The 25,855-nt window shown below is 32.9% G+C and overlaps 2 protein-coding genes across 10 annotated transcripts in view; both read right to left on the reverse strand.

Annotated features, from left to right (window-relative positions):
• GPR52 (G protein-coupled receptor 52) overlaps nucleotides 1-11,806 on the reverse strand; it is a 29,459-nt gene extending 17,653 nt beyond the window's left edge. Inside the window, exon 1 of the mRNA XM_082395597.1 lies at nucleotides 1-11,806. This exon is cut by the window's left edge and continues 17,653 nt beyond it. The gene's annotated coding sequence lies outside the window, so the exon portion shown is untranslated.
• The window catches only part of RABGAP1L (RAB GTPase activating protein 1 like), a 789,965-nt gene that overhangs the window by 458,059 nt on the left and 306,051 nt on the right, over nucleotides 1-25,855 (reverse strand). The gene's annotated exons all lie outside the window — the stretch shown is intronic.

Consider the following 25,855-nt stretch of genomic DNA (forward strand, 5'->3'; position numbering starts at 1 on the left):
ATATTTAAGGTCAAATATGACCTCAGAAGAGAGGACATTAGAAATAAATAGAATGACTGCTTAGTCCACTTTTTATCCTAATAGAAAAAGAGTCAAAGAGTCAAAGAACTTTGTCATACAGTGCATGAGCTACTCATACCCAAGTCAGAAGAAAGTAATTAAGCTCATTTATATAATGGAGGTTAAAAATATTTCCATTTATTTTGACTTACTATAGACAAACATTCACTATTTTAAAACTATTTCTTATGGGGTCAGCAATTTTCTTAAAAGTGACTTAGAATTACTTTACACATTATTTCAGAATTGAATCAGGAAATTTGAGATGAAAATGGATAACCAACACTTAGAGCACATTCTATGTGCCAAGTATTATGCTATATGCTTTACATTTTTGTCTCAATAAAAATATTAAATCTCTATGAAGTAGATACCTATCATTATCATTTTCCAAAGGAAGAAAGTGGGTACCTAGAGAAGGTAAGTATAACTTGCTCACTATTACACAGCCATGAAACTAGGAATGAAACAGATCAAAATTGTCATTCTTAACACCATTTTGATGAACCCCTCCCTCATTCCCTCTCTTTTCCACTAGAGCAGCTAGTCAGGAAATGTCTAAGAAGAATTATTTTGGATTTCAAAAAATGATTTCTAAATAATAGAAGATCTATGCTTTCCTCCATGTTGAACTGCCTTTCAGGAAGATCATATTACTGTTAAAATCTTCAGGGAGTTAGGTGGAATATAGAATGGAAGCACATTGCTCATTACCAGAAAAATGTATGAAATAAGTTAGAATAACAATCTTAGAATGAGTACCATATTGAGATTTGAAAGTAAATATTTAAATTTAATATAAAAAGGCTAGAAAGTCCTGTTTTACAGGGAAGCATTTTGACTTTTAGGAAAAGCATGGAAATCAAACAAGATTCTATTTAACTAAAACTCTCTTTCACAATAATAATAAATATTCAAAATAAAAATTACAGGTGATAAATATTCATGAATGTAGACAGTTAAATACGAAGCTTTTTTAAATACGAAGTTTTACTATAAAACCATTGAAAAATAAAATGCTATTAATAATTAAAGCTACCTCATCACCAAACTCAAAAAAAAAATCCTTCTAAAAATATAGACTGTGCATTATTTTTCAAGTTTTGAATCATAATATTTTTTAAATCAGAGAAATGGCAAAAAATATCATTTAGGGAAATTCAAATACTAGATCACTTTAGTTTGACACATTTATTTCCAACAAATAATCACTGGTAGGGATTTGAGTCGAAGAATACTGTAAATAATCCCTAGTTGTACATGCTGCCAAAGGTATATGATAATATGAGAGGGAGAGTTTAAGAAGCAATAGCTTTGACCTACCAAGCTTCCTTCTTTTCTTCTACCAACTTCAAAAAAACAGCTTCAGGAGTTCAAACAAGATAATTTTCTTCTTTTCTGAGACTGACTCTTTTTACTAGCCCCTCACTTTTTTTCCTTTCCATCCTTTTTTCTGATCTGATTATAATAGAAACTAATTTATAATGTGAAGCTCTAATAACAAGAGCATTAATATCATATTTACACAGCTCATTACATAAAGCACTCTTTGTTTTTATATTATGCATAATTCTCTTCATTTTAGGGGTCATTAGGTGTTTTATTATTGTCATTCTTATTAGTCATTATCAACCACCCCCCTCTCCTTTCAACTGATGAACACTAGCTGTGAAATATCTAAGAGGAACCATTATTTGGAATTACTTCAGAATTCCTTCTAATAGCTAAAACTGTATAACTTCTTGAGGTGATACATCACAGATGTTTAATTTTTCATTTATACCTTAAATATGTCTTATATGTCCTTTTATATGTATCAATATTTCATTATTAGACATCTAAGCAACTCAAGCAACTACTCAACAGGATCTAAACAGCAAAGCAAGAGAGGATCATTAGCCACCGACGGTAAATAGGATAAACAGTAGGCAATGATTATCAAGGAGAAATGAGCAACCAATATTGTAAAAAACAAATAGAGGGTAAAGTAAAAGGTTTTTTAAAGGTACAAAAAGGTGTATGGATTCAGAATTTATTTCTTCAACTATTCCTCCCATCTGTTAACTTTTCTCCACCTCCACTACCCTAAACAAACTAGCATCATCTTGTGTGTGAACCACTATAGTGGCTGCCAATCTGGTCTTCCTGAGTGGTCTGTGGCCTCTCTTCAATCCATTATGTGCAAAACAGGCAGAATAACCTTTCCAAAATGCAAATGAGATGATATCACTCTCATTTAAAATACTTCAGTGGTTTTACACTGCCCTTAGGATAAAATACTAACAGGTCCTATAAAATCTGGTCTCCTTATATCTATTCAATCTAACTTCTCTTCTACATTATTTAGGATTAGCTAAACTGGCTCTACCTCCCTCCACTCCACCCTTTCCCCGTCCCACACATATGTGCTATGCTCCTTACTGCTTCAGGGTATTTGAACCTGCTGCTTAATATGCCATCACATTTCTTTTAGTTAATTCAGATACAATCTTCAGGCTTCAGTTCAAATACCACTTCCTCAGAGGAACCGTCCTTGAATTCCCAGATTAGACCAGATTCCACATGTACCATAGTTTATAGTACGTTTTCGTTCAGTTTTGTCTTCCTGACTGGATTGCAAGCTCCATGAGGGGAAGAACATCTGTTTTGTTCCTCCTTATATCTCCAGTGCCTACACTACAGTGTTGGGCAAAGAATAGGAGTTGAACAAATAAGTGTTTAGTATAATGTTAATATAAAGCATATCAAATAGCTTGACGAGTCTATAAAAAGACAGAAAAACACTAATAACCAGTTTTGTGAAGGTCGAATATGCAAAGTTCCTTGCAATTCCTTGTATGACATACAAGATTCACAAGAAAGCTATAAATTATATGACCAGATTGCAGGGGGAAAATAATTAGCCTCCTAATATATTCAAAGTAAGGGCAATATTATTCATCTATACCTCTACCTAAACCCAATTCAATATGAATATTTGACTACTGATTAGAAAAGTCATATCTAGCAAGAGATAATGATTATTTACCTATCATTTTAAGAATGTCAAATGCTGCAAAATGCAGTATCAATATATTTTAAATGTACTATCAAATGTAGTATTAAAGCAACTTGGTCTAAGTGCTAAGGAAAAAATAAACTCTCTAAAGTGGGACATGTTAGAATCCACTGATTTCGTGACCCCTCAAGAGCAGAAAACAAGTTTGTAAGTTAACTTCATTTTATTATGAGGCAAGTTATTAACAATTAAAAATATTTAACAAATGTTAAGTTAATGGCACTACAGAAGAAAACTTCCTCAGCCTGACAAAGACACTATATGGGAAAGCCTACAGCTAACATGACATTTAATGGTGAAAGAGTAAATGCTTTCTCTTTAAAACTGGAAACAAGGCAAAGATGTCTGCTTGTACCACTTCTATGCACAATGTTCTGGAGGTCCCAACCAGTATAATAAGCAAGATAAAGAAATAGTTAAGCAATACAAGAAAAGGAAGACATGATTGTATACATAAGAAATACGCCCCCCCAAAATCTACCCAAAATCCCATTAGAACTAATGAGTAAATTTTGTCATAATACAAGGTTAATACACAAAAATCACTGCATTTCTATATACTTGCAACAAACAATAGTAAATGAAATTTTTAAACAATAAACTATTTACAACAGCCTCAAAACACAGAAAATATGAATAAATTTAACAAAAGACCTGTAAGACCTCTATCCTAAAAACTATAAAATGTCATTGAGAAAAATTAAAAGGTCCTACGTAAATGGAGAGATATGTCATCTTTATGGATTAGAAGACTCAATATTGTTATGAATATTTGTTTTTCTCAAATTGATCTACAGATTTATTGCTATTCCAATTAAAATCCAAGTAGGCTTTTGGTAGAACTAAGTTGATTCTAAAATTTACATATAAACACAAAGGACCTACGATAGCTAAAACAATCTTGGGAAAGGATAAGAAAAAATTTGGAGGACTGGTACAACCTGATTTCAAGACTTACTATAAAGCCACAATAATCAAGAATGGCATAAGGACAGGCAAACAGATGACTTAAAAGAATAGAGAGTCCAAAAATAAACCCATAATTGCCAATTGAATTTCAACAGACTCTAAAACAAGTCAAGGTGAAAAGAAAATTTTTTCAGTAAAGGGTACTAGAAAATTTTGAATATCTGCAGGAAGATAAACTTAGACCCCTTTCGCATACCATACACAAAAAATTATTTGAAATGATCACAGATCTAAACATAAAAAATAAATTATACTTAAAATTAAAATTCTGCTTTTCAAAAGATGTCATTAAGAAAATCAGTAAGCAAGTCAAAAGACTGAGAGAAAATACTAGTAAAACATATATCCTACAAAGAACTTGTATCCAAAATACATAACTGACTCCTACAATTTGTTAATAAAAATACAAGTAACTCAATCAAAATGGAAAAATACAGACATAGACACTTCACAAAGGAAGATATACAGATGGCCATTCAAGAAAATGAAAAAGTGATCAGCATCAATAGTCATCAAGAAAAGACCAAGTAAAATCACAATGAGATACCACTATATACCCATTTGAATGGATACAATTAAGCCACTGATAAACACTAAATGTTGGTCAGGATGTAGAACAACTGAAACTCTCATAAATTGCTAGTGGTAATGTAAAATGGCCCAACTTGGAAATTTTTGAAATAGTTTGGGAGTTGCTTATAACACTAAACAAATCTGCCCTATGACCCATCAATCCCATCCAATAGAAACAGAAACATATATCCGTAAAAGACTTGTATAAAAATGTACATAGCAGCTTTATTTTTAATAGCCCAAACCTAGAAACAACCCATACATCCATCAACAGGGGAATGGATAAACGGAAATGTGATATGTCCATACAATGAAGTTCTGGAACAGGCAAAACTAATTTTTGATGAAAGAAGTCAGAACATACTTGCTTCAGGGGTATGTGTGTGTGTGTCTGTGTATGCGCGTGTGTTTACTGGCAAGAGGTATAAGGAAACTTTCAGGGACGATGGAAAGATTTTCTATCTTAATAGCTGTGGGCTATATACATGCATATGTGTTGAACTCACCAAAATGTTCACACTTAAGATCTGTGCATTTCACCCATATGTAAGTGATAGCTGAAGAGAATGATAAAGATGATTGCATTTGCTTTTTTCAAGTGTCCCCATTTCAGTGCAATGCCATCAAATTAGAGACCTAAATTACTTGAGTGCATTTTAAGGCATTGCCAGGAAATCATAAATATTGATGTTGAAAAAGAAAAATATCAGAATCCTCAGAAGCAAAGTCCCATCAAGAATAAGGGCTACTGAAATGTCTAAAAGAACAGATACTGCTGGACAGAATAAGTACATTTAGCCCGTGTCTACTTTCACAGTCTCTCAATCATTATACCTGACTCATGGCTCACTGTTTGTACTCACAGACACAACAGCCCAGATGCAAGTGAGACACTGAGTGAGAAAGACTTTTTATTAAATGCCAGTTATACAACACTCTGAGACTGCCTTAGCTAGCTGGGACCTAAGACAACTGTCTGAGAAAGCAAAACCTTTGAGAGAATCAATTATTTTTAGTCAATCACAAAGGAAAATGGACAAAGGAAATACTAACTTATGGGGATGTTTAACTCTTAGTGGGGGAAACCCTCAAATATAAAATATATACTTAAAATCAAATTAATTGGTCGAAAATAGTATGCAGAACAATAAAATAAAACTATGCACTGTAGGATCTTTCCTTCCATTTTCCCCAAGTTATGTTATTACCTTTAATAAACATTTATTTAGTTTGAAGACTAGGAAAGACTGTGACTTAGAGAAGAAAATGTAGGCTTTAGAATGAGCCAGATTTGGGTTGGCACTGGCTGTAGCACTTAGTAACTGTGAGGCCTTGGGTACATCATTCTCTCCACATGTCTCAGTTTCCATCTGTAAAATTGAGATAATAATACTTAACTTTTAAAGTTGGTTATGAAAATTAGTAATTAAAAATAAACCAGAAAAAGCATATAGCACTTGTTCACTCAAAGCTCCCTGATAATGAAGTTAAACATATTCTTTACTATCTACAGGCTTTTTGTTTAGTCATTTCTCCTTAAGAAACCACACCCACAGTAACCTGTTGAGATTAGGAAATTTAATACAATACTTTCACTTTTCTCTTGAGTTGCCAACTCCCTCAACATTCCTTTTAAAAAGTACCTTCTTAAAAGAAACACATTATCTGAACCTGACCACACATTTTATGAAATTTATGTGATTAGCAACACAGTAATATAAGAATTACCAAACCTTGGTCCATAAAAATCTCAGTTACATGGATCCTGCAATTCCCAGATAATTGAAGGTCTCTCTTGTTTTTTAAATTTTGTTTTACTTTATCCAATTTTACATTTAAATGTTTACAAGATGTATCATCCACTCTTTTGCCTTCTTAAATTGAGAATTCTGAACATAATTTAATGTTTGCCTGGTAGGCTGGGATCATCACTGTTAATGTCAGTTAGAATACTATCTTATAACACAATCATACCTTGGATTCAATATATATGTATATTGAATCAAGAGAGACTTTAATTTCTACAAGTAACTAGGTACCTAGATAAGAATATATAGCACCCTATATTTTCTGACTCTATTTGCATAGAAAGGAATACATAGCTCCCTATATTTTTGACTCTATCTAAATATAGCAGTACTCTTCATTCCTCTTCTAATTTGCTATCTTTAATTTTCTAGAGGATTAAAAATCAGAAACTAAGCTTATAAGAATTTTTTATCCAAGAGTAAACAGAAGTACTGCTCTATGAGTAAAGTGTCATAGCTCAGGTCTGAACTGTCAGTTATTTCTAGGTAAGTGAGGTGGTAACTATTTTAGTAAGGCAATAGACATAATAAATACACTTAAAAATAACACAGGAAAAAAGGAAATTCCAAGCTTTCTTACATCTTTCATGTAAGAGCTATCAATCATTCATGTTCTTTTCTTACTTTATACAACAACAAATCTGGAAATTAAATTGTTTAAGAAGATTTTTATATCAATGAAATCCCATCAAGTATTAATATTATCTCACAGAATGGGTTGAATACAGTTACCTCCCTTTAATTTTTATACAGTAAAAACATAGAGGGAAAAGTTAAACCTTAAAACTTTTCCTGGGAAAGTCTGTTAAAATTATATGAAAACAGAACAGCACAAGTACATTTTAAATAATGGGTTCACATTATAGGAAAGAAAATGTTGATTCAAATTCATTCTTAATTGAAAGCTATTTTTCCCTTATAAAAGAAAATTGCTATTTTTTAAGATATCTTATTGTTATGGCAACTGAAGTGCTAAAAATAATAAAGAAATATCAAAGTTGTTATAGCAACTGGAATTTTAAAAAGCCATGAAGTGTAAAATAATCAAACCTTTACTTGGCTTGAAATGCAACATCTATGACTCAGTTTTCGAAAGAAAATTTGAAGTACTCATGCTCTTGTCTTTACAAGTTGTCTCTGGAGTCCAAATTAAAAAACAATAAATGCATGTTGAATTAAACTCAACTATTCAGAGTTGGCACAAAATCTGGATTTTCTGATTTTCTAACTTGCTTCTTACCTCCAGTCTTCACTGCTTTGCTCTAGAAAACACTAAAAGTGGGGAAAAAATGTATTCACTGCCAAAGTGCTTTGCCCAGATTCATCCAACTAGAGTTCAATTAATTTAAAAATTTATTGAAGTCCTACTGCATGCTAGGTATTGTGCAAGGTTCTGGGACCTTTTTTTCCACAGAGTTCACAGTCTAGTAGAGAAGAACTAAAACAGGTCACCATCACTGAAATGTAAAGTGCAATGAAGGAATATAATGAGATTATCAAGGAAAAATTCATAAAGGTCCTTCCTATAAGCAGTGGTTAAGATCTTTGAAGGATTTAAACCATGAGGTAACATAAATTTATTGTTTTCTCAGAGATGCCCAGATTAAGAAATTAAAACTTCAGATATACGTGCTTTACATTAGAAAATCAAGATAAGTCTTCACTTTCACAGTTTCATTTGTTCCTTTCTAATAACTAACAACCAAGATTCAGGTAACAAATGTAGTAACATATGGTGCTAACATAGCACATCTCTCCAGCATTTATGGACTGAAGAGAACTGGCCGGGAATAGACTCCGTGATACCCCTGTTTTATTTGTATCCATCTGCTTTTCAGCATTTGCCCGCTAAAACCATCGGCTTATTTTTAAACTAGCAGTGATTTATCTTGTGAGCTAGTGACAACGACTTGAGAAGTTCAGACTGGACTCAGTGGGAAAGAGGGCCATCATTTGCCTTAGACCTAGAGAGTTGGTGTACCTGTTGGTTAGTAAAGCCTCCTGTTACATATAATATATATAGTCTGATAACTCTATAGAAAGAGAATGATTACAAAAGCACAAACTCTTCCCTTACCTACCTTACCCAGTAAAGAAAATGACTACTGATGACCACTACTGTTTTGATCCTGAGGCCAATACAATTCTATTGCTTTTTATTAAAAATAAATGTTATGATCCTTTACATGAATGATCTGTAATATCTTGCTTTATTCTTAATCCATGCTTATTAGCATTTTTTAATTTTCAATTTTTATTTCCACAACAATCTAAAAGCATTACTAGAAGTAGATTCTGATAATCTGACTGCTATCTCATCATGAAGTATTGTTATGCTAACAACGAGATAAATCAACCTCTGGTGTTTTTTTTTTCTTTTTTCATATATATATATATATATATAATGTTTATCATACATTTTTTCTTTTATCATATATCTCCTTTGCTATGCTATTTGAATAATATCAAACCTTGAAGTCTTTTTTCTTCTTTTTTAAAAACAACATACACTATTTTTTTTTTTTCAGCTGCGTTGGGTCTTCGTTGCTGCATGCAAGGTTTCTCTAGTTGCAGAGAGCGGGGTCTACTCTCGTCGCGGTGCGCGTGCTTCTCATTGTGGTGGCTTCTCTTGTTGCAGAGCATGGGCTCTAGGCATGCGGGCTTCAGTAGTTGTGGCGCACTGGCTTAGTTGCTCCGCGGCATGTGGGATCTTCCCGGACCAGGGATCAAACCTGTGTCCCCTGCATTGGCAGGCGGATTCTTAACCACTGCGCCACCAGGGAAGTCCCAAAACCTGGAGTCTTAATACTCCGTTTTTCAGCAGTCTTGACAGGGAAAAGACATGTATTTGTGATAGAAAAGTTTTGGAAAATTTTAGGAAACCACTTATCTAACATCCCTAGTATGTCTTTATACTTGTAAATTTAATAGTCCTGTTTAAATGTTTTACATATGCAAGTATTACCAAATTTCTGTACCAAAAGATGGCTGCAGAAATGTGAAGGATTCTAGTTATAGTAATAGGTTAGAATGACATTTTCTTTAATAACTCCTTTTATAAATGTACCGCCCAAGCTGAATGTCATTATGGGACTATTTATAATTTAGACCTTTCTGTCAAGATGATTTTATGCCCTGACATGACACTGAGTAGGCTGGAAACAGCTGTATGCCCCAAAGGGAAATGAAATTATTGGTGTTATTCAAGAGCAAAGGTATTAAATACGAAAAATTTCTTAAAGAACTTCATGAGAATGATGGTGGCCAATAGACTGTAACATACAGTAAAATTATGCCTTTTGAGCAATAACAATTACAATAATAAGTGTTATTCCACCACTAAAGCTTCTTCCCTCTAAGTAGATGAAAGTTAATTATAAATATAACTCTAACCCTTTGAGCTTCCTAATAAACTAGATGTATGGCACTACTACAATTAAGGTTTTTGCACACAAAATGGGTGTTAGAAAAGTTTTGGAAATTTTCAGACAAACCACTTACCCAATATCCATGGAATGTCTTTACATTTATCAATTTTAACTTTGCATAAAATGAGTTTAACCAAAATGAACAGCATCAAGAGAAAAATGTCAATTACTAGGTAACATAAGGATTAACTCTATTTATGGAAAACATTGGCCTAAACCCCACCATTAATATAAGACAATAGACAGGACAATCAGACTAAGGGGTTTGTTTCTGTTTTGTTTTATTTACTTTTTTAATCTATTAAAATTAAAAATATTAAGCTATGTCTAATTTGCTCCTTATATTTGGGGGGCTTTACACAAGAATTCAAGTTTGTGGAGAATTCTGAATACAATAGTTAAAACTGCTCTTCATGTCTTAGCCAAACACTACTGGAAATGAGAGAAGAAAGCTCTGGCTCACTTATTCATTGCATGATATGCAGAAAGTCCCTTGACTTCTCCCAGTCCCAAATGCCTCGCCTCATTTATAAAATGAGATGCTTAACATATGAAGCATGCACTAGATCCTTTTTTAGAGTTCTTGAGAGCCCTGAAATTTTTGCATCCAAAACAGTGCCTATTAAGAACATAATAAATGTGGGCTCAAACACAAAGACTGCAGACATGAAAGTTACAGAAAACTACTAATAAAGAATAACATACTACAGTATCTGTTGGTTTTACAGGTCTAATCCTATTTACAGCAAATGCCATAACAAATTCCAATGAAAAAACTCAGCATGACAAAAAGATTCCCAGTGCTGTGGCTGATGACCTAAACATCTCAAATAATATTCCGCATGTAACAGTGTTCCTTACCAACTGAAACAGAAAAAAAGAAAAAGGGAAAAAAAGCTAGAAAGTCCCCTATTATTTGCTTACACTGACCAACAAGGATGATCTAATCATTCTGTTCTAAATGTTAAATCATAATCCTATTGTTGGCTTATTTTAATTCCATAAAAGCTTGCATTCCATTGTATACTACAATTTTATAACAATAATAATGCCAATAAAGTGTTAATCATGGGCATAAATGGAACATAAAGGTGTACCATAACTGATGCTATATACAGGTCAATAAAATGCAATAAAGGCTGGAATTTATTCCTCTTTTTATTTCATATTAGCAATAAGACACTTCAGAAAGAATGTGATTTCAAGATTACTATATTGAATGTGGCTTAAATTACTCAGCACCTTTTTCCAGCAATTTTGATTTAAAATACAGTTATTATTTGTTTATTTAAAATATGGTTGAGTACACATGACTAAATGTCTTACATTAAAGTCTGAAAAATATATGATAAAGCATTTCTAAAAGTCAATAAAATGTGTATTTTACCACTATCAAAAAGCATTTAATAACTAAAGAAATACAGAAATGACATGGACTTGAGGAAATAAATGAAGGTTAAATCTGCAGTTTACTAATTTGAAATGCCAAGTTGAGAACGGAAAAGTAGCAGAAGTTAAACTAGGAGCCAGTATCTCTACTTACTCTAAGGGCATGAAGTCTGAGAATAAGACACATAAAGGTTATTACTTTCACACCGTAAGCACATCTTGTTCAAGGCCAATACTACTGAACACAGCAATTTTACAACCTTTCTTTGGTAGTGGGTCAGAAAGAAAAAAAATATATCTTACATTGTAGGTAGGCCATAAAAATGTAGACACACATTTTTCTTCATTCATCATTCAGTAAACTTCTTGAAAGACTACTATATACCATGCTTTCTTTTTGAAATCCTTTGGTTTTGGTCAAATAATCTTTTCTTATAAACTGAAGTGACTTTTCCTTTAGGAACAAGGATGCTTACTTCTCAGATCATTTGCCTTTGGCCTACATGTCCCCAAATAATTTTTTTCCTATTTCTGAAAAGAGAGAAAGTTGAGTTCTAAACAGATGTCATATATAAGTCAAAAGTAAAATGAACACTTAGTCTGCCTTCTGTACTTAAATTACCTACAGAAGTTCTTCCAAAATTAGATTTGAGGGCTTGGCAGAATATAGAATATAGCTTTTACAGCAATGTCCTCTATACTAAGAAGGGAAAGAGGGAGGAAAGAAAGGAAGGAGGGAGGAGGGAAAAGAGGAAAGAAAGGCGCAAACAAAAAAGAAATGTTCAAAAGACTTCCAAAAAAGGAATTTTAGGAAAATTATTAAACATAAATATTTATAATGCATTTTCATCCCAAAGCATATTACTTAGCATTTAAATAGCCCCTCTGGCCCAGAAGTCTTTTAAATTTTTTTATTAGTTGACTCAAAATTCAAAGTACAGGTACATAGCATTTTGGAAATACTATGCGGTTCATTTTGAGATAAAGAAAAAGCAGTTTTACTCAGAGTACATTTTCCAGAAGAGAATGAAGAAAAGTCCAAAAGACATCAGGAGACAGTGCCAAAATATTTATCTGTATTCATTACCTGTCAATTCAATAAAGTGTTAAGTGCTTCCCACAATGTCAGGTGCAGTCTAAAGATACTATGGAAAAATGTTGGTGAGATAAGGGTATATTCTATACTGGCATAGTTACCTACAAGCAAAAGAAGATAGTGTGGTATAGAAGAATGGATCCAGAACTTAGTGTTGGAGATCTAGGCTATAGCTTCAGATGTTATAATTATCACTATGTACTACGTATCCCATACAAATAAGTTCTTGTATCTTTGATTTCTCATCTGAAAATAGGGTAATACACCAATTGTTTTGTGTAACCATCTTCTCTCAGATGGTTACTTGGAATATTAATTGACAAAATATTTATAAAACATTTTGAGAAAAATATAAAGTATGTTAAAAAATGTCATTATTTTTACTAATAATACTTAAAGAAAAATATTTTAAAGCAGATTTAAGTTAAAGAAGAATGGACCTGACCAACATAAGACTATTTCATATAACTTCCACTGGACCTCTATTTCCACATCAATAAAGGGGGTAGAATTATTACTGGCCTAACTCAGTATTATATGAGGCTTTCATAAGGATAAAACTCGAAACTAGATATAAAAAATCTTATAAACTATGAAGGGCTATTTCTATGAACTTAATGTTTATGTCCCAACAAAATTCGTATCTTGAAATTTGAATTTTAAAATATTAGGAAATGGGGTCTTTCGGAAGTGATTATAAATGCAGTCCAAGAAAGTGTGCCCCTTCCACCATGAGAAGACAAAGCAAGAAGGTACTGTCTATGAACCAGGAAGTGGGCCTTCATCAGACACTGAATCTGCCAATGCCATGATCTTGGAATTCCTAGCCTCCAAAACTGTGAGAAGTAAATTTCTGTTGTTTGTAAGCCACCTAACTTTATGGTATTTTGTTATAATAGCCCAAGTGGACTAAGACAGCTATGAAATAAGTACTAAGAATTTAAGTTTCTATTCCTACAACTTTTTTTGAAGTTGTTCAAATGTTAAAAAACAAAATTACTTAAATCTTAATGATCCTTATTAATCAGGCACAGGAAGCCTAGACACAAGGCGATTCTTACCCAATAGGCAGAGAAGAGATTCTCCTTTGTTACATTTACAAGTCTCCAAACTGAAAGAAACCACAGAAAGCTCTTTTTTCCTTATGAAAAGTAATCTAAAGCATGTGCTCTTAAACCAGACATCTCTACTGTTTATTATAACTTTGGGCAAGTTATATAAAATCTTTCTGCTTCAATAGCAACCTCATAGGGTAAGATTAAATGAGTTAATGCATTCAATAGTAAATACTCAAAATTATTAACTATCATTATTATATATCATTAATATTTATATTTAAATATAATTTAATACTATAATTATAAAAATTATAAAATTTCTACCTTCTTAGCACCATATACTAATAAGCCTCAGAAGAATCACTCTTGCTTCCCTTCAAAAGTACTAAAGCTTGATACATACAGCAGCTATACTTCTGGTATGACAGGGTAAGCCTTAACAGACCAAGTATAAGCTCTAGACTAAATACAAAAAAACAACTCACTGAGGACTCTAGAGAGAGAAAAAGAGCAGGCGTACTTTGGAGAGGCAGTCAAAACTTGAAGAAAGGAAATAGCTAAGTTCACATTTTTGCAGCTTTGGCCTGAGGGCAGGTCACATTGACAGTGTGATGCAGGGTGGCTGAAGTTCCAAAAGAAAGCCCACTACTGTATCTTTTTTGACTGAGGAACCAGGGACAATACCCAGGGTAATTACAACTGCCACAGTGAGGAGGGAAATAATGGGGAAACAGAGCTAGAAAATGAGAACTCTAAATTCTGTGTATAATATCTGCCCAAGTCTCTGGTAACCCCCAAATCAAGCACACATATAACAGACTACAAACTGGTAGGCTCAAGATAAATGGACTGAACTGAGAATTGGGCTGCTGACCACCACAGGCAAGACAGAGTTTATAGTTTAAGTAAAACAAAATTAAACACTTGCTAAAACAAAAAATCAATACTCTCATAACATTCACACTTTCCAGAAGAGAATTCCAAAATTATTTGACAAACAAATACCAGGAAACTGTAACCCATTTGCAAAGGAAAAGGCAATCAAAAGAAGCCAACTTTAAGATGATCCAAATGTTGAAATTACCAGACAAGGACTTTTAAGAGGCTATTATACATGTATAAATAATGCAAAATAAGTAAATGGTTTCACTTCCTGAATGCTTTTATTCATAGAAACTGTTGCCTATATGAAATAGTTATTTTGTTTATATCACAAGGTGATACTGGGCCTCATTCATGCATGAGATTTTGTGAATAAATTCTGTTACCTCATAAAAAAAATAAAAATAACATTTTTAAATGTATTCCGTGAATAAGCATGGGCTGTACATGGAGCTATCAGCAAAGTAGCCCCAGCGTTAGTTAAAAATATGTTCAGAAAACTAAATTATTTTTAAAAAGTCAAAAACATTTCTATATAACAATTATACCCTGATTAAATATGTTATTATGCTTTCTTCTCTTCACTCCAGTGTCATCATCACCTCATTTTTAATCTGTTTTATTAAACATATCTTTGCAGGGGGAAAAAAGAGGCTATTATAACTATGCTCAGTGATGGAAAGAAAATTATAGTTGCAATGACTAAAAAGAGAAGAAATTTCAATAGAGAAACTGAAATATAAAAAAGATCCAAATGAAAATTCTAGAATATAAACATGCAATGAAAATTCACTAGATGGACTAAGAATTGAGATAAAAAATAAAAGGTAAGTAAACTTGAAGAAAAATCAACAAAAGTTATCCTATCTAAAGAAGAAGAAAAAACAACTGACAAAAAATAAAGAACTCCAGGGATGTGAGGGCACAATACCAATACTTAGAATTCCAGTAGTAGAGGAAAGAATTGGGGTGTAAGAGATATTTAAAAAAATAATGCCCCCAATTTTTCCTAATCTGGTGAAAGACGTAAATTTATAGATTTACGGCCCCAAGCAGGATTAACAATGAAGAAAACCATGCCTAGGCATATCATAGTCAAATTGTTGAAAACTAAAGTGAAAGAGAAAATCTTGATAGCAGCCTAAGAAAGACAACGTATTACATACTGGAGATATGAAGGATGATTATATGAATGATGCAGGACCAGCTATATAATTTGTGAGTGTCAGTGCAAAATGAATATACGGAGCCCATTGTTCAAAACTATTAAGAATTTCAAGACAGCAACTGAAGAAACTGTAACCAATCACAGATCCTTTCTAAGTATGGGACTCTATGCACCTGCACAGGTCACATGCCCATGAAATCGACTCTGAAATGATCATTTACTTTCATCAGGAATTATGGAAGCCAAAGACAGTAAACAACATCCTTAAAATGCTGAAAGAAAAAACTGTCAACCCAATAGTCTACATCCAGGGAAAATACCCTTTAAGAATAAAGGCAAAATAAAGACATTTTCAGATAATAGAAAACTATGTTGTTACCAACAGACCAGCACCATAAGAAATGCTAAAGAAAGGCTCAAGGATAATGACAGCAGAGAGAAAACATGGATCTTCAGGAATGAATGAACACTGAAAATAGTAATAAATATCTGGATTTTGTTCCTTATCCTAAATGCATCAATGGAAGTTTTTTAAAAAGCGTTTTCTGGCCATAATATGGAAAACAGGCTGTAGGGAAGGGGGCGGGGTATGAAAAAATGGAATTGGAAAGACCATTGAGAAAGTTACTGTTGTCGTCTTGGAAAAAGATGTACCTAGGGCTCTAGCAATAGCAAAGATGGAGAAAGCCCGTGTTTGAATCCTAACTATGCTCTTTCCAACTATACTGGGCTACATTTCGACAGGAAAAAAAGTACAAAGTATTTTCTCAGTTTGAGATACTGGCAAAAGATAAAGCTTAGCTTAAGCTTCATTCTGTTCTGGAAGGGTCCCAGAAATATGTTCACATTATTATATGCTTTGGTAAAATTTGCAAAAAAAGATTATTTTCCTTAAAAAGCTTCCCCTGCTCCCCCCCAAAAAAAATTATATATGCTTCAAGCCCAAAATCTGAATTCACATTGGCTACGCAGACAAAACTAAGTAGCATAAAAGGCAGAGATGAAAGGTATATTAGAAATGAAAATTAAAAGCTAGTTTATAAATCCTCTTGGGTATTTAGCATAATACCAAACATGTCTTGAACGACGAGTATCATTTAAAAAGCACTCCCGCAAATTAAATTAGTAACATTCAACCTAATGGTCTCTAAATCAATAATCTAGATTAATACGTAGTATGTTCAAGATTCATACAATTATATCTATGTCAGTGATCAAATATGTCATGAAGAATATCTAAACTCATTTTCTTCCTGGGAGTGATTTCTAAAAGGTAATATAAATAAAGAGGCTTTGGGGGTTAATGCATTTTATATGCGTCACTTCACTTCCACAGCAAAGGCACTGGCCGGGTTTCCCCAGAGGGCTGTTTGTCACAGTATTTTTCTGGCTACATATTCACCCATTTCCAAAAAGAAAAAAAAGCCCTCCAATAACCTTAAACTCTGTGTTAAGCTACTACCTCCAAGACAGAACATTTCAAATTAATGTGGTTGGCTCTTTCACCGAAGGACTCTTCTCCAGTATAACCCAACAGAAGGAATGGGAAACAGGACTTTTCTTCCTGGGAAGTAAAATGTATTACGGTTTTAAATGTGATGGGTCGAGTAATACAGGAATGCAGATTAATGGAAGTAAAATTTAATTCTTGTTCTTTAGGCTCAAGTGGAAAACGTAAAAGGCTCCATACATTTTGAGAATTAAAGAAGAAGCCTGAATCAAAAATGAAAGTAGACAGCCAAAACCCAGGAGAGAAAAATTGTTCAGAAGAATCATCTTCTACTTCTCTGATTCTCTGACTTTCATTCTTTCTTTTGCATCAAGTAAAAGCCAAATATCACATGATTTGTTTGTCACATAAAGCATAAATTAACGAAAAAACCTTAAACCTTATAAGGCAACTATATTTAATCCATTTTATATTTATTTACATAGTATTCTTTTGATAAGGAACTACTGTATTACTTTTTTTTTTTGTATTACTTTTTAAACTATATTGTCTCATCTGTCCATCTGTAAACTCTCTATTAATGAAGGCTATCCGTGATTATAAAAAAAATTTTAACTATTTTGCAGTAAATAGTAAACTATGTTATGACTTTTTAGCATTTTTATCTTTCTTAACTAAAATAAGCTAGGAGTCATTACACCCATTCACTGAGCTAATAATCATTCAAAAAATACTTCAGAAACATTTTAGAGTTTAAGGTCTAGGACCCAGACCTTTGCTACTCAAAGTGTGGTTCATGGACCAGTAGCAGTGTTGGCATCACCTGATGGGTTGTTACAAATGAGCATCGCAATCCCCATCCCAGACTTATTGAATCAGAATCTGCGTTTTAACAAGATCCACAGGTATTCTGAATGCCCATTAAATGTAGAGGTCTGTCCTAGATAATGTTTCTGGCAAGAAGAAAAAAAGGCGACAGTGAACTTAGAACTGAATGCAAACAAACCAAAAACAGATTCTCAAGAACTGACTCAGTGTTTAATGATTAAATCAAAACTTGCAGAGGGATATGGAATCAGCATCTTAGACTGTATTCTAAGTTTATACTCTACATTGGATCAAAGTGACGTAATGCTGGCATTTAGTTTTACTGACATATTTTCATGGGACTAAACACTCTTTAAAGACTCTTTGGAGTGCCCCTGAAGCATTATACGATTCTTAAATCACCTTTAAAATTACCGCTATAAGACATGGGTTTCTCTTGTTTTTCAAGGATGCTTCACTGCTGTAGGCATTGTTAAAGAACATCTATCTCTATCTCCAGAATAAAAAGACATAGTCATGATTTAATCGTAACCATTCTCTCAAAGTATTAATATGTCACCAGAGGACCCTATATTCAAGAATCGTCAGTGACTTAAGACACCAACGAATTTGGTACAAACTGGACAGAATTTAATACCAAGAGAATCTCTCTTATATGGTAATAAAATCATTCTATGTAGAGTTCCACAAACAATATAAGTGGAAATAATATCTACTACCTTGCTAAATCTGAATATGACCTGTTACCTAAGAAAATTAAGTGACTTGAGTGCCTAATTTGGAACAGTTCAGCATCATTTTGGGGTAAGGCACAGTTTTCATCCACTGCCATGTGTACACCTTGGAGGGTAGGTATCAACACTGGTGAGCAACCCAGATAACAAACAAAACAAGCTCTACACACGTGTTGTCATGCCTCAGCATTCAAAAGGCCAGCTCTGGAAAGCCAGCAAGTTGCTTCTTAGTGTTTAGTCTCAGGAGGTAGTATTTATTAATGAAAACTTTAATAAGCCTGCAGTTTTATCACAATATAAAGAAGAAATATTCTCTATGACCGTATGCTCCAAGCAATGTTCAATGCAAAACATTAAAAAGAGAGTTAGAAACCACAGATAAATTAAGGTAAGTCCAGTTTTTATTTCTACTTCTGACACACATTTGACCTTGTGCTGAATATTTAAACCTTTAGACTTCTGCATTAACTTGTAATACTATTACTTGAAATCAATCTATTCCATAGATAAGTCACAAAGATAAATTAATAAATGTTTCTAAATCAATTCTTAAAATTAATGTATTAAATAAACATATGAGAATACTTCAAATAAGGTGAACATTTGAGTAACTGAGTTATTCATATTAACACAAATCCATACACCTAAAGTTCAAAGAAAACCCGAAACAAAAATAAGACCGGATATAAAACCTGAATAAAAGCTATGGCTTCTGGCTTTAATACTGTTCTTGTTCAAGACACTGTCTTGCTCCCATCAGACCCATCACGTATAATGTAGGTTAGTGGCATTTTGGGGTTAATAACTTTTCTTCCTTTGTTTCCACAAACTACAGGTCTAATAGAAATTCATCTACCTTTAAAAAGCAATTGCTCCTTCTTTCATAAGACTATGTTTGCCCTGGCTAAGCATGCCATGAGGTTTGTAAATATTAGATTGTGTTGTACCAGCAATCATTTGTACAAGATTTACCACCTTGAACTACAACTGATTTGAAATAATGGCACAGAATAAACTGATCCCCAAAAGGCCACAATTCAAATCAGCTCCATATGCTCTGACTCTACCATGTGCCAATGGTTGGGAATGGGAGGGTGGTAAGGATACACGGAAGAGTAAGTTACAATTCCTGCCCTTGCTGAGGGTAGCTTTCCAGCTCTTACCTCCCTAATTTTTCCAACTACCTGCCCATTTTAGAAATTAATAAACCTCTGTGTATTAGGACAAATATCAAAAGATTGGAAGTAAAATTAACAAAAGCAACACCAGGAAAAATTATAAAGTTTTTATTAGTAGTTCATAATCAATTACCATTTGGTAAATTAAGAAATATCTGATATGCTGGATATAATAATCATCATACAAACATAAACAGGCCTGGGAAACAAGACATATAATACATAAAGCACACACCCTTGTGAAGTAACTTCTCTTATACAGTAATTCTCTAAGACGACTTCAGGTAAGCCAAATAGACTGTTAAGCTAACAGAAATGCCATTGTGATTTAAATAGGTAAATTCACTAATCGTTGTTAGATATTTATGTTTATTTTGATCTTGTATGTCATATATATGTTTGTTTGTATTTATATGTATCTACATACAAACCCAAATGTTATCTACTAATATTCTTTCTATATAGCATGGCTTGTTCCAGGATTTAAAAAACATGATAAGATTACAAGTTAAAAAGCCTTGCAGATCAACCAAAATATTCTAACTCCAGTATTATTGCTATTATGTAAATTTACATCTGGAAACAAGTCCATTAAATATCAAAGTTTATTACTACAAAATAATCTGCTAGAAATCCCTAAATTACCCCTTTCACCTGGGACATAAGCAGTTAAAGAATGTTGCTAGAAGCTAGAGAGCAAGTAGCTAATTCTACAGTTTCTTTCTGTAAAATAGCCTGAGAAGGCAGCTGATGAGCAGTTTCCTTTTTAATTAGAGTCATTTCCTGATTAATTAGTCTCAGAACACTTAATGCAAGACTACACTGTGCCACTGGGACGAACAACAATTCTCCTCATGATACAACTAGGTATCACCTTTTCTCTAGGATCAAGCTCAATCTAATTTCTGTTCCAATGGGAAAGGATCTTTTCTCAGAAAGAGTGAGCTGGAAAACTATAGCTCAACGTGGAGAGGTATGTCATCAGCCCCAACAGGAAAAAAGAACATGTAGCTTATCTAGGGGAATTCCTTTACCTCCTTAATTTAAGATTCTGGTATAGTTTTTTTTTTTTCTTTTTTTTTTTCTGGTATAGTTTTATTTACTTAGAAAATCTTGATTTTAAATAGTATGTAATAAAGATCAATTTCCCTTTTGACTGCATGATCAACTCTATAGGACTGAATGAGACAAATTTTATAAACATACCCAAATCATCTTTGCATATACCTGAGCTTTGAAACCCTTCAAAGTAAAGATCTGAGGTCCCTAGAAAGTAAAGTAAGAGAGCCTCAGAGACTTTGATTAAATAATCTGTATGAAAAGACAGAACCTTACTTAGAGTACCTAAGTACCAACTAGACAGATGGGTAGAAAAATTAAGATAAGCATTCAATTAAAAATTACCATTATACTTTTTCAAACAAGAACTGAAGGTTTAAAGAGTTCAATGGAATTGCTCCTTTTCACATCGTCTTTGCAGGTATCAAGGTAAAAGCTTCATGATGCTGTCTTCAAAAAATTAGTCATCTATTAAAAGATTAAGTAGCTTTTATAAACATGTCAGAGATCATCCTCTTAAAGGGTAGAAGTGATTGAATTATTCTGACAGTAATAACAAGTAAAGCTCTCTCTTGTAGAAGAAAGTGTGCATACCCATAATATTCCAATCCAGATATTAAAAAGTTTTGAGCAACTTTTACCTAGTCTATTCATCCTTCACTAGGAATAAAAATGTTTGTATATAAAAAATTAAAGTCCATTGTGTGCTTAATAGAAGTATAACTAATAAAATAAATTGTGACACTGGAAAAAGTAAAGATTTAATACAGATATAAAAAGGAATCAAATGAGAATCATAATAAGGTGTTATGGTATAACTATTCTTTTAAAATTGCAACATGTTGAATTAATTACAATACGTAAGTTTGAAACACTCTATGGAATGAATATATTAATTAAACCAAAAGCCAGTTTATAAAATAAAGCTTTAAAGTCTGAAAAAATTTTGCAGCATCAATAGTATCCCCAACATGGTATTTTTACCTAGTATCTTTTGTTGAAGAAGCTCAAGAAATTTCACAAAGAAACTGAATTTTTCTAAGGCCTACAATAACCTTAAATTTATTCATTGATTCTTTTGGTTTTTTCCATTTGTTTATTCTTTTCCTATTTGACGGAAAAAGGAAGTAGGAACTAGGATGAGTTTGCAATAGGAGACATTCTCCATGTCATATTTTGGGGTCTTTGTGTGTGTATATTAACAATTAAATATCAACTCCATAAGCTCGAAAGAAGTAATTATTTATTTTATAACAAAAAAGAATAAATTAAAAAGACAACTTTTCAAGAGCCAGTCTTGTATCTGGTCCCTAAGAGCTACTCATTAAATGTGATGAAAAAAGTGAGACTTCAATTAATCATCTCTGGTCTATAACTTGAAATGTTCTATTAAAAAAAAAACAACATTCATAAATTCTAATCAAATTCTTCACCACAATGCCATAGCCATTAACCCCTACTTTTTCTATTCGAATCATGGAGCACTGACCTATAGAATTTAATTCATACAGTCATTCAACAAATATTTATTAAGGACTAATACCAGGCTCTGGGGATACAAAGTACAACAAAATGACAGTTTCTCTACTCTATGATGACACAGTCTACTGTCTTGTTAGTTTAAAAATCAACTAAAAGCCATGCGAGTAAAAAGCAGCCTAATCTGAGAAATTCAAGGGAACATGAAACCCAGCAAATATAAAACAACAAATAACAAAAAATCACTTTTCAGAGCTACATTATGACAATTAAGAAAGGGAGGCAGGTAAAAAAAAGAATGAAAGATATGATGGAGAGACAAAGAAATATAAACTATAAAGAGACACAAAAAGAGAAAGGGAAGATACTGAGAAATTCATGAAGTAATCAAGCAAGAAGCTGCAAATAGAACTGTCACCAAAATACAAGCAGAAACGTGTGATATGTTGGGGAGGGAGTTTTGGTGCCTGCCTCATAGGTATCCGCTGTCTCTTCCTTTTTTAACCTTGGCACTAATTAACGGTAGACCTATCTAAACATAAATTTGAATGGAAAAGTAAATCAAAGCCAAAGCAAAACCCTGGAGAAAACTCAGCACACTACGTTACCCAATAAAATATAAATATGCTCTAGAAATATGTGCAGATAAGTCCATAAAGTTATGATGAAATTGGGATCCAGGAATCACATTATAATCTCAGGCTCTTGAAAATTGTGAGATTTAAGAAAAATATCAATGCTTTCCTCTTATCCTCAATTCTATGGCTATAAATATAGCTTTTATGTCACGGATCCATGCTCAGCAATAGCCCAGTCTTCCCTCAAAACAGTGTACTCCTACTCTAATTCATTACAAAATCATCTTTTCCTTAATTAATCTCAAAACCATGTACTATGTTTAAAGAATAACAAAAACAACACTTACCACTAGAAGCAGAACATTATCACTTAAATACATGAAAACAATTAAGAGTATATTTTTAAATTTTTACAGAAACATATCAATGCTGGCGGGAAAACTCTGAGTTCTCAGATTCACATATATAATCATAGTTTTTACACATGTAGGTGTCAATATTGATATGATAGAAAATGAAAGACCTCAGGTAATGAGCACAAAGAAAATTTAATAAAAATTATGCTGTGAAAAAAATAATAAGCAAAGGTATAATTATGTAGTAAGAAACCATCGCCCTTATTATGCAAGAGAAGAGGAAATAAAAGGTACATTTTCTTAAAGAATCTCAATAATTCTTAGTTTCCTTTAGTAAAGACCTTCTACTACGTACATGTTCAAGTCATTTACATTACAACACAGTGAGTATTCTTTAGTATCCTTGCCCCCTTTATTTTTTTTGGTTAATAAATTTTAAAGAACTATGAATTTTCTGGAGAAATTTTTAAATTTTATGGCTACATCAGTAATATACCAGTACAAGAGTCTGTGATTTTTATAATACCAATGGTACAGACTCAGCAGGAGTAACCCCATTCTATCAAAAAGCTCATTTCCTACAACTAGACAAGGTGATGACAGAGAACAGAGCAGCTATGTAATTAAGCAATGCCCTGCCTCTCAACAAAACTAGTGTTGAGTGTTATTTGACTAACATACAGCATTGAATTTTTAAAAAATAAACCACGTAAAGAAAAAGCAAATATCTACCTGGCTAAATGATGTACAAAGTTTAATTTAGTTGTGGAAACTTAAATTAAAAAAATACATAACTGATACCATAATTTGACTTTTCAATTAAATATTCACTAAATGTTATTTGATCATAAGAAAAATACCAATTTAAACATTTCCTCTTGAGACTGTCCAGTATTTATAATTATAGTACGTTCCACTAAAATAGGGTAAAATTTTTTCTTTAGCTACATGTTTTATTAAAAGCCATCTGCTACAATAATGCACTGGAGAACAGAGAGAAGACAGGCTTTACTCTGAGCGGTACCAATAATCTGACAAGAATAAACACAGTGAAGCTTCATCTGTCTATACAATGCTCAAGAAAACAGAGAACTTGCAGAATCTTAAAACAGGCCACTCTTATCATTGTTTTCTATTTATATTCCAAAAAAGATTTTTGGCAGCAACTACCAAAGTAATACTTGCAACTTTGCCCTTTTTACTCTCTGATAGAGGTTTAAACACATGCTCTCTATACTTTACCAAATTAGACTTTGTCTTTGCAAGTTTATACTGTTTTGTATTTAGCCAATAGATGGTACTTTTCAGTTCATTGATTTTAAAAATTAATATGCATTACCATCCTAGCACAGTACCTGGCACACAATAGGTACTCAAACATTTATTAAATAGGTACTGTAAAATTACTTGTTAAAATTCTATTACGTCGACCCTAGGTAATCAACTAAATATATCATTTTAATATATTTCCTGAGGTTTTTCACTTCACATATTTATTATAACAAGAATAAACTTGTATTATGTTCTTCCCATTTTACCAGGGGACAAGCACTGACCCATAAATAGTGGATTTGGTTGGCCAATTGAGGTGGAAGTGAGGGAAGGAAGGAGCACATTGACTTCACTTCCTAAGGCTTCCAGGATAATCCAAGCTAAGTCACGAAATGGCAGCTGAATCATTACATAAGCCACTCCTATACTGTACTCCCTCTCCTATCTTGCTCAGACATATTTAATTCCCACCTCAGACATTAACTTCCCCATGAAGTCTTCCCTGACTTACCCAAGCAGAGTTGTCACTGCCTCTTTTGTATTCCACACACTTGATTAAGATCCGTGTTATAAGCTGTATCATCATATATTGGATCTACCTGTGTACTGGCCTAGCTTTCCCTAGACCATGCTCCTCAAGGTTGAGAGCCCGTTTTGTCTGCATAGGCCTAGAAACCACACAGAGCCTGGCCCATAAAAGATGCTCAATAAAGAGTTACTAAATGAGTGAATTAATAAGTGAATGAGATTGATATCTGCCTTGCAGTCTTGATTAGATCATACAGGCATCAGGAGTGATTTTTAGAGAATATCATTTGACTTTATGATATACTTGAATATGCATAATCACTGAAATAATAATTCATATAATCATTACAAAGTCAAGCCTAAGGATGCAAACATTCCAAGATATTCACTAGTCAGAAAAAAAAAAAATTAGAAAAAGACAAATCTGACTTTTCATACTTCTAAAAAGATCACTTCTCAATTCCATCAGCTGTTGTTCACATAATATGCTCTCATGAAAATTATGTGACTGGAAGTTGTCAAACACATATTAAAGTAGAAATATACACTGATACCAATATCCATTATTACTAATATCATGCATTCATATCTTGAATACTTACTACGTACCAAGCACTTTATCATTTTATTTAATTCCCGCAACAATCACAGTAGGTACTATTATTATCCCTGCTTTACAAACGATGAAACTGAGGCTTAGAAAGTTGGGATAACTTCTCAAGATCACAAGTTAATACATGGGAGGTGCAAGACTCAAATCCAGGTCAATCTAACACTAGAACTTAAGTCCTTTAAAAAGAAAATGTATGTGTGTGTGCACATATATACATATACTTCTTGAAGAGAAGATTCATTTGGAAAAAAACAAATTCAAGTGAGAGAAGGAAATGAGTTATGATGATAT

Source organism: Balaenoptera borealis (assembly GCF_965194805.1).
Source record: "Balaenoptera borealis genome assembly, chromosome: 1".
NCBI lineage: Eukaryota > Metazoa > Chordata > Mammalia > Artiodactyla > Balaenopteridae > Balaenoptera > Balaenoptera borealis.